Below are 9,863 nucleotides of genomic sequence, written 5' to 3' on the forward strand. Positions count from 1 at the left end.
GTGGGAGGAGGAACTGAACTCTACGTATAATTAACCCATGCCATGGAGTCAATTCCGACTCATAGAGACCCTATAGGACAGAAGTAGAACTGCCCCGTAGGGTTTCTAAGTCTGTTATCTTTGTGGAAGAGTCCTGGAGGGGCAATGGTTAAGCTATCGGGTGTTAACCAAAAGGTCCGCAGTTGGAACTCACCAGCGCTACATGGGAGAAAAGACCTGGTGATCTGCTCCCATAAATATTACAGCATAAGAAAACTTCTGGGGCAGTTCTACTGTGTCACACAGGGTCGCTATGAGTTGGAATTGACTCAATGGCACACAACAACAACAACAATCCTTAGGGAAGCAGACTGCCACTTCTTTCTCCTGCAGAGCAGCTGGTGGATCCAAACCACTCACCTTTAGGTTAGCAGTCACGCACTTAACCATTGCCTACCATAAAGCGTGTATTTCACTGATCTAAAAGTAAAAAATACGATGCCATTCCTCTTCAAGTTGTTATTCCTGGCATAGTAGACCATATGATTGTCTGATTCAAAATGGTCAATACCAGTCCATGTCAGCTCACTAATGCCTAGGATATCGATGTATATGCATTCCATTTCATTTTTGATGATTTCCAATTTTCCTAGATTCATACTTCATACATTCTACGTTCTGATTATCAATGGACGTTTGCAACTGTTTATTCTCCTTTTGAGTCGTGCAACATCAGCAAATAAAGGTCCTGAAAATTTGACTCCATCCATGTCATTAAGTTGGAATCTACTTTGAGAAGGCGGCTCTTCCCCAGTCATCTTTTGAGTGCCTTCAAACCTGAGAGGCTCAACTTCCAGCACATTATCAGACAATGTTCTGATGCTATTCATAGGGTTTTCACTGGCTAATTCCTTTCAGAAGTAGATTTCCAGGTCCTTCTTCCTAGTCTGTCTTAGTCTGGAAGCTCAGCTGAAACCTGTCCACTGTGGCCCTCACGGTATTTGAATACTGATGGCATAGCTTCCAGCATTACAGCAACACACAAATCTCCACAGTGAGACAAACTGACAGACATGTGGCGTCTACTACGCCGAGAATGACAAATTGAAGAGGAATGGCGTTGCATTCATAATCAAAAGAACATTTCAAGAACCATCCTGAAGTACAACACTATCAGTGATAGGATAATATCCATAAGCCTCCAAGGAAGACCAGTTAATACAGCTATTATTCAAATTTACGTGCAAACCAGTAGGGCCAAAGATGAAGAAATTGAAGATTTTTACCAACTTCTGCAGTCTGAAATCGATCAAACATGCAATCAGGATGTATTGATAATTACTGGTGATCGGAATATTAAAGTTGGAAACAAAGAAGGATCAGTAGTTGGAAAATATGGCCTTGGTGATAGAAAGGATACTAGAGATTGCATGATAGAATTTTGCAAGACCAACAACTTCTTCATTGCAAATACCTTTTTTTCAACAATATAAATGGTAACTATACACATGGACCTTGCCAGATGGATACACAGGAATCAAATCAACTACATATGTAGAAAGAGATGATGGAAAAGCTCAATATCATCAGTCAGAACAAGGACAGGGGCCAACTGGGGAACAGACCATCAACTGGTCTTATGCAAGTTCACGCTGAAGCTGAAAAAAATTAGAAGTACACAAGAGCCAAAGTACGAGTTTGAGTATATCCCACCTGAATTTAGAGACCATCTCAAGAATAGATTTGATGCATCAACCAATAATGACTGAAGACCAGACGAGTGGTGGAGTGACATCTAGGACATCATACATAAAGAAAGCAAGAGGTCATTAAAAAGACAGGAAAGAAAGAAAAGACCAAAATGGATATCAGAAGAGACTCTGAAACTTGCTTTTGAACATCAAGTAGCTAAAGTAAATGGCAGAAACGGTGAAGTAAAAGAGCTAAACAGAAAATTTCAAAGGGTGGCTCAAAAAGACAAAGTAAAGTATTATAATGACATGTGCAAAGATCTGGAGTAGGAAAAGCAAAATGGAAGAACACGCTTAGCATTTCTCAAGCTGAAAGAATTGAAGAAAAAATTCAAGGCTCAAGCTGCAGTATTAAAGGGTTCTATGGGGAAAATATTAAATGACACAGGAAGCATTAATAGAAGATGGAAAAAATACAGTCACTATACCAAAAAGAATTGGTTGACGTTCAACCGTTTCAGGAGGTAGCATATGATCAGGAACCAGTGGTACTGAAAGAAGATGTCCAAGCTGCACTGGAGGCATTGGCAGAAAACGAGACTCAAGAAATTGATGGAATACCAATTGAGATGTTTCAATAAAGGGATGCAGAGCTGGAAGTGCTCACTTGGCTAAGCCAAGAAATTTGGAAGACAGCTACATGGTCAACTGACTGGAAGAGATCCATATTTATGCCCAATCCCAAGAAAGGTGATCCAACTGAATGTGGAAATTATTGAACAATATCATTAATATCACAGGCAAGTAAAATTTTGCTGAAGATAATTCAAAAGTGGCTGCAGCAGTACATGACAGGGAACTGCCAGTAATTCAAGTCGGATTCAGAAGACGACATGGAACAAGGGATATCATTGCTGATGTCAGGTGGATCCTGGTTGAAAGCAGAGAATAACAGAGAGATGTTTTACCTGTGTTTTATCGAGCGTACAAAGGCGTTCGTCTGTGTGGGTCATAACAAATTTATGGATAACATTGTGTAGAATGGGAATTCTAGAACACTTAATTGTGCTCATGAAGAACTTGTACATATTTCAAGAGGCACCTGTTCTAACAGAACAAGTGGATACTGTGTGGTTTAAAGTCAGGAACTGTGTGCATCAGGGTTGTATCTTTTCACCATACTTATTCAACCTGTATGCTGAGCAAATAATCTGAGAAGCTGGACTGTATGAAAAAGAACACGGTATCAGGGTTGAAGGAGAGCTCATTAACAACCTGTGTTATGCAGATGACACAACCTTGTTTGCTGAAAGTGAAGAGGATTGAAACACTTACTGATGAAGTTCAAAGACCACAGCCTTCAGTATGGATTACATCTCAATATAAAGAAAACAAAAATCCTCACAACTGGAACAATAAGCACAATCATGATAAATGGAGAAAAAATTGAAGTTGTCAAGGATTTCATTTTACTTGGATCCACAATCAACATCCATGGAAGCAGCAGTCAGGAAATCAAAAGACACATTGCATTGGGCACATCTGTTGCAAAAGACCTCTTTAAAGTGTTAAAAAGCAAAGATGTCACCTTGAAGATTAAGGTACGCCTACTCAAGCCATGGTGTCTTCAAAGGCTTCATATGCATGGCTAAAGCTAGACGATGAATAAAGAAGACTGAAGAAGAATTGACTCCTTTGAATTGTGGTGTTGGCGAAGAATATTGAATATACCATGGACTGCCAAAAGAACGGACAAATCTGTCTTGGAAGAAGTACACCCAGAATGTTCCTTAGAAGCAAGGATGGCGAGACTACATCTCACATACTTTGGACATGTTATCAGTCCCTGGAGAAGGCCATCATGCTTGGTAAAGTACAGGGTCAGTGAGAAAGAGGAAGACCCTCAACGAGATGGATTGACACCGTGGCTGCAACAATGGGCTCAAGCATAACAACAATTTTGAGGACAGTGTAGCACCGTGTGGTGTTTCATTCTGTTGTACATAGAGTTGCTATGAGTTGGAACAGATTCGACAGCACCTAACAACAACAATCACAAATTTTAAAAATCAGTCAGGATGTGGGGAGAACCCAAAATGGAATGCATGTTTATGCCTATTGTACCATGGAAGAGTACCATATTATACTCACTAATAGTGGGATAATATAACATAGAATAAGCATCAGATCTTATTTTTCTCAGATGTAGCAGATGATTATTATTATGTTGGGTATGGAAGAGAAAGAGAAATTAGGATGCCCTCTTGGAATATCAGCATATCATATAATATTCAAAGAATGGTGTGTTTAATAGAGAAAATACAATAGTAATTTATTGCTTTGTGTTTACTAGGTTCAATAAATGCAAATTGAGAGATATTTATATATGATGGGGTAATTACCTTTATTTTAATATATTTCAACCAAAGAAGAAATAATCATTATTTAAATAATTGATACTGCTCTTAATAAAAATTCAATTACTTTTGCCCAAATCTCAAACCATGCAAATTCCAATATAATATTTTACGTCTATTGGAAATTTCTCAAAATGGTTAACTAAGTCAGTTTCTTGACTTAGAGTAGAATAAAGTAAATGACATCTCAGGGTCCTTACATCCTGATTATTTGATTATACTCATTGACTAAATTTATCCAATTTCTCTTTTAGTATTTATGTTTGTTTTTATCCCATCAAAGAAAATAAAATATCAGACACAGGCTGGTATTTATTGGCAAGAAGAAGACAGTGTTCTATTCATAAAAACCATAGGGAATCTATGTGAAAATACTACTACATTGTATTTAGTAAAAATGAAAGTCTTTAGTATGCATTATACTAACTTTTTTGTAAAAGTCTCTTTATATTTAGCTGTTGTAGCAGAATGCTATCATAAAAAGCGTATCACACTTTAAGTACTTGGGGTATTTAAAAAACCAACATTTGATTTCTACAGTACTTGATCAACTCTTAAAAAGACTGAGGGATCAAAGCTATGTATTTTTTTCAATTCATCTAGTAAGCCATGCAAATCTCTAAGATACTATGTTTAAATCGCATTTCAAACAATGACAGTAAGTGCATTGGATTTCATGATGGCAGGGATATTCAGAATAACTGAATACATAATTTCTTTTCATTAAGTCAAAGAAACTCTTCTTTTACATAAGTGTGGGAGTTAGACAAGCATCCAAAAACTATATTTCACTTGATACTGTTTTTCTTATTTTCTTTTTTTGCTTCATTTCCATTCCTCTTTCTGAGGTCTTTGTCTGCAAAAATAAATTGCTTGTTGAACATTCTGGTATAGTTTAGCATTTATGTTTTAAGTAACTTTTTCCATATGCTTGTTTTTGTTTCCATGAGGTCTCTTTGTCTCAACTTTCTTCACTCCTTACTCCTAAATTAAGGGGAAAAAAATTCCTTTAGCTCTCCTTGTTGTGTTTGGCTATCCTGTGTAAGAATCAGTCATATCCAGCTCCCTCCCATAAGTTTATAATTTCAATTAGCTTCCTATAAAATTTCCCTCCTACTCCATTGCCCAGTTAAAATTAGTTTCAACTTCTCCAACTACCATGAAGTAGGATGTGCAGGAAGACAGTGATTAAAGGATTAAAAAGAAACCTCCAGAAATCCTATTTCTTCTTTGAAGAAAATTAGATCAGTTTTTTGCCATGTTTTCTGCTTGGCTTCATAGTTTGTGGCTGGCCATCAATATTTGATGATATAAAATGGTTTTTGGGCTCTCTCTTCTTAAAAACAAGATTAGTTATCTATGTTATATAAACTCCTGCTTTTGTGGTAGCACTCACTAGAATTAAGGTTATTGCTCTTTTTTCCATTACTGTATTCTGTCTTTATCCAGAACTTTCTCAAGAATGTTCCGTCATGGATTGCAAGTTTGAATCTTTCGTCTCAGATGTTGTCCAGTTAATTTTTATCTGAGAATCTTCTAATCTTCAAGACAGATTCAAAATAAATGTTGGAACATGACAGAAAAAATGGTGCTGTTGTTAAGTGTCATTGAGTCGGTTTCAATTCATGGCAACCTATGTACAACAGAATGAAGCATTGCCAAGTCCTGTGCCTTCCTCAAAATCATTGCTGTATTTGAGCCCATTGTTGCAGCCACTGTGTCAATCCATCTCCTCAATGATTTTTCTCTTTTTCTCTGGCTCTCTATTTACCAAGCATGATGTCATTCTCCAGGAATTGCTTCCTCCTGATAACATGACCAAAGTAAGCTAGACAAAGTCTCACCATCCTAGTTTCAAAGAAGCATTCTGGCTGTACTTGCCAAGACAGATTTGTTCATTCTTCTGACAGTCCATGATATATTCGATACTTTTCTCCAACACCGTAATTCAAAGGCATCAATTCTTCTTCGGTCTTCCTTATTCATTCTTCAGCATTCACATGCATATGAGGCAACTGAAAATACTATGGCTTGGGTCAGGTGCACTTTAATCCTCAAAGTGGCATCCTTGCTTTCTAACATTTTAAAGAGATCTTTTGAGGCAGATTTACCCGATGCAATAGGTAGTTTGATTTCATGACTGCTGCTTCCATGGGCGTTGATCATGAATCCAGTGTAAAATGAAATCCTTGACAACTTGAGTCTTTTCTCCACTTAAAATGACGCTACTTATTCATCCAGTTGTGAAGGTTTTTGTTTTCTTCATGTTGAGGTGTAAACCATACTAAAGTCTGTAGTCTTTGAACTTCATCAGTAACTGCTTCAAGTCCTTTTCATTTTCAGCAAGCATGGTCTGTCATCTGTATATCATAGATTATTAATGAGTCTTCCTCCAAACATGATGCCAATTCTTCTTCATATAATCCGGTTTCTCAGATTATTTGCTCCGCATAGCTTAAATAAATATGGTGAAATGATTCAACTCTAATACACACCTTTCTTGATTTTCAACCATGCAGTATCCCCATGCTATGTACAAGTTCTGCAAGAGCACAATTAAGTGTTCTGGAATTCCCATTCTTTGCAATGGTATCCATAATTAGTTATGATCCACACAGTGAAATGTCTTTGCATAGTCCATAAAACACAAGTAAACATTTTTATGTTATTCTCTGCTTTTAGCCAAGATCCATCTGACATTAGCAATGATATCCCTCGCTCTACATCCTTTTCTGAAACTGGATTAAATTTCTGGCAGTTCTGTGTTAATGTACTGTGGCAACCATTTTTGAATTGTCTTCATCAAATTTTCACTAGTATATGATATAACTGATATTGTTTGATAATTTCTGCATTCTATTGGATCACCTTTATTTGGAATGGCGACAAATATTGATCTCTTCCAGTCAGTTGACCAGGTAGCTGTCTTCCAAATTTCTTGGCACACACGAGTGAATGCTTCCATCATTGCATCTATTTGTTGAAGCATCTCAGTTGGTATTCTGTCAATTCCTGGAGCCTTGTTTTCTGCCAGTGCCTTCAGTGAAGCTTGGAATTCTTCCTTTAGTACTATCGGTTCTTGATCCTGAAATGGTTGAACATAAACCAATTCTTTTCTTGCTTATTCCTTTCATTTTATTCTGATGCTTCATGCATCATTCAATTTTTTTTGTCCTTAGAATTCTACAGTATTGTAACTCCAGGCTTGAGTTTTTCTTCAGTTCTCTCAGCTTGAGAAATGCTGAGAGTTTTCTTCCCTTTTGGTTTTCTAACTCCAGGTCTTTGCACACTTAATTATAATATTTTACTTTGTCTCCTCAAGCTGCCTTTTAAAATATTCTGTTCAACTCTTTTACTTCATCGTTTCTTCCATTTGCTTTAGCTACTCTATGTTCAAGAATAAGTTTCAGAGTCTCTTCTGACATCTATTTTGGTCTTTTCTTTCTTCCCTCTGTTTTTACTGATCTTTTACTTTCTTCATATATGATGTCCTTGATGTCATCCCATAGCTCTTCCAGTCTTTGGTCACTAATGTTCAATGGATCAAATCTATTCTTGAGATGGTCTCTAAATTTAGGTGGGATATATTCAATGTCATACTTTGGCTCTTGTGGACTTTTTTTCATTTTCTTCAGCTTTCACTTGAACTTGCATATGAGCAATGGATTGTCTGTTCTGCAGTTGTCTCCTAGCTTGTTCTGACTGATGATATGAGCAATAAGATTATTGCTCTTTTTTCCATTACTGTATTCTGTCTTTATCCAGAACTTTCTCAAGAATGTTCCTTTGTGGATTGGAAGTTTGAATCTTTCATCTCAGATGTTGTCCAATTAATTTTTATCTGAGAATCTTCTAATCTTCAAGACAGATTCAAAATAAATGTTGGAATATGATAGAAATGATTTGATGTAGTTGATTTGATTTTTGTGTATTCCATCCAGTGAGGTCCATGTGTGTAGTCATCATTTATGTTGTTGAAAAAAGGCATTTCTGATGAATAAGTCATTGGTCTTGCAAAATTCTGTCATACAATATCCAGCATCATTTCTATCACCAAGGCTGTATTTTCCAACTACTGATTCTTCTTCTTTGTTTCCAACGTTCCCATTCCAATCACCAATAATTATCACTGCATCTTGATTGTGTGTTTGTTCAGTTTCACACTGCAGAAGTTGGTAAAAATCTTCAATTTCTTCATCTTTGATGTTAGTGATTGGTTCGTAAGTTTGAATAATAATTGTATTAACTATTCTTCCTTGTAGGCTTATGGATTTTATCCTATCAATGACAATGTTGTACTTAAGGATAGATCTTGAAATGTTCTTTTTGATAGTAAATGGAATACCACTCCTCTTCAAGTTGTCATTCCCAACGTAGTAGACCATAAGATTGTCCTGTTCAAAATGGCCAATACCAGTCTATTTCTGCTCACTAATGCCTAGTATATTGATTTTCCTGGGTGACCCTACAGGTATTTGAAATACCAGTGACATAGCTTCTTGTATTATAGCAACACACAAGCCACCATAGTAGGACAAACTAACAGACAAGTGGTAGAACAAGGGTGTTAATATCCCTTTAATAAAAATAAAATATGCAGCGTCTGTATAATCATGGCAGAATGGGATATAACTGAAAGGAATAGACATTCCAATTTTCCGAAGTCTTTTACCACTGTCCTATTAGAAGCAGAGATTAGGAAAACCATATGAAAAGAGTGGTGGATAATATTTTGATAATGTTTTTTCTTTTTAGGATAAAAATTCCAACTCAATGTAATTATATTATTTAGGGGTGGATTTTATTTAAATATAAAAGTATTAATTAAATTGTAGGTAAAAGACACACATTTTAATTATATAATCAATGTATTGAAGTATTTCAGAGTTACAAATCCCTTACCCAGTCCACACTTGTACCTGAACATGAATCTCAATCCACAATATCCAGCATCCATTTAAATATTTTCAAGTGCAGGCAGGGTATAGGTTACCTCAGGAGATAGTTAACTTCCTTTTTAAAACTATCCTTTGTACAACTGTTGTTAAGGTGAAAATTTATTTATTTATTTATTTTTTATTGTACTTCAGCTGAAGGTTTACAGAACAAATAGTTTCTCATTAAACAGTAGTACACATATTGTTTTATAACACTGGTTAACAACCCCACGACATGTCAACCCTCTCCCTTCTCCACCTTTTTTTTTTTTTGGTGAAAATATACATAGCCAAAGATACATATTTCAAAAATTTCTGCATGCACAGTTCAGTGACATCAACTACGCTCTTCCAATTGTGCTGCTATTCTCGCTTTAGATGAAGGTTTACAGAACAAAACAGTTTCCCATTAAACAGTTAGTACACATGTTGCCCTATGACAATGGTTAACAACCTCACAACACATCAACACTGTCCTTACTCAACCTTGGGTTCCCTATCACCAGATTTCCTGCCCCCTTCTGCCTTCTAGCCCTTGTCCCTGGACTGCTGTGCCTCATTAGTCCCATTTGGTTTTGTGGGGCTGTCCACTCCCCGGCTGAAAGGTGAACCTCGGAAGTGACTTCACCATGAGCTAAAAGGGTGTCTGGGGCCCATACTCTCGGGGTTTCTCCAGTCTCCTTCAGACCAGTAAATCTGGTCTTTTTTGTGTGTGTTAGAATTTTGTCGTACATCCTTCTCTAGCTCTGTCCAGAACCCTCTGTTGTGATCCTGGTCAGAGCAGTCAGTGGTGGTAACCAGGCACCATCTAGTTGTACTGGACTCAGTCTAGTGGAGGC

This window comes from Trichechus manatus, unplaced genomic scaffold (genome assembly GCF_000243295.1).
Source record: "Trichechus manatus latirostris isolate Lorelei unplaced genomic scaffold, TriManLat1.0 scaffold00239, whole genome shotgun sequence".
Taxonomy (NCBI): domain Eukaryota; kingdom Metazoa; phylum Chordata; class Mammalia; order Sirenia; family Trichechidae; genus Trichechus; species Trichechus manatus.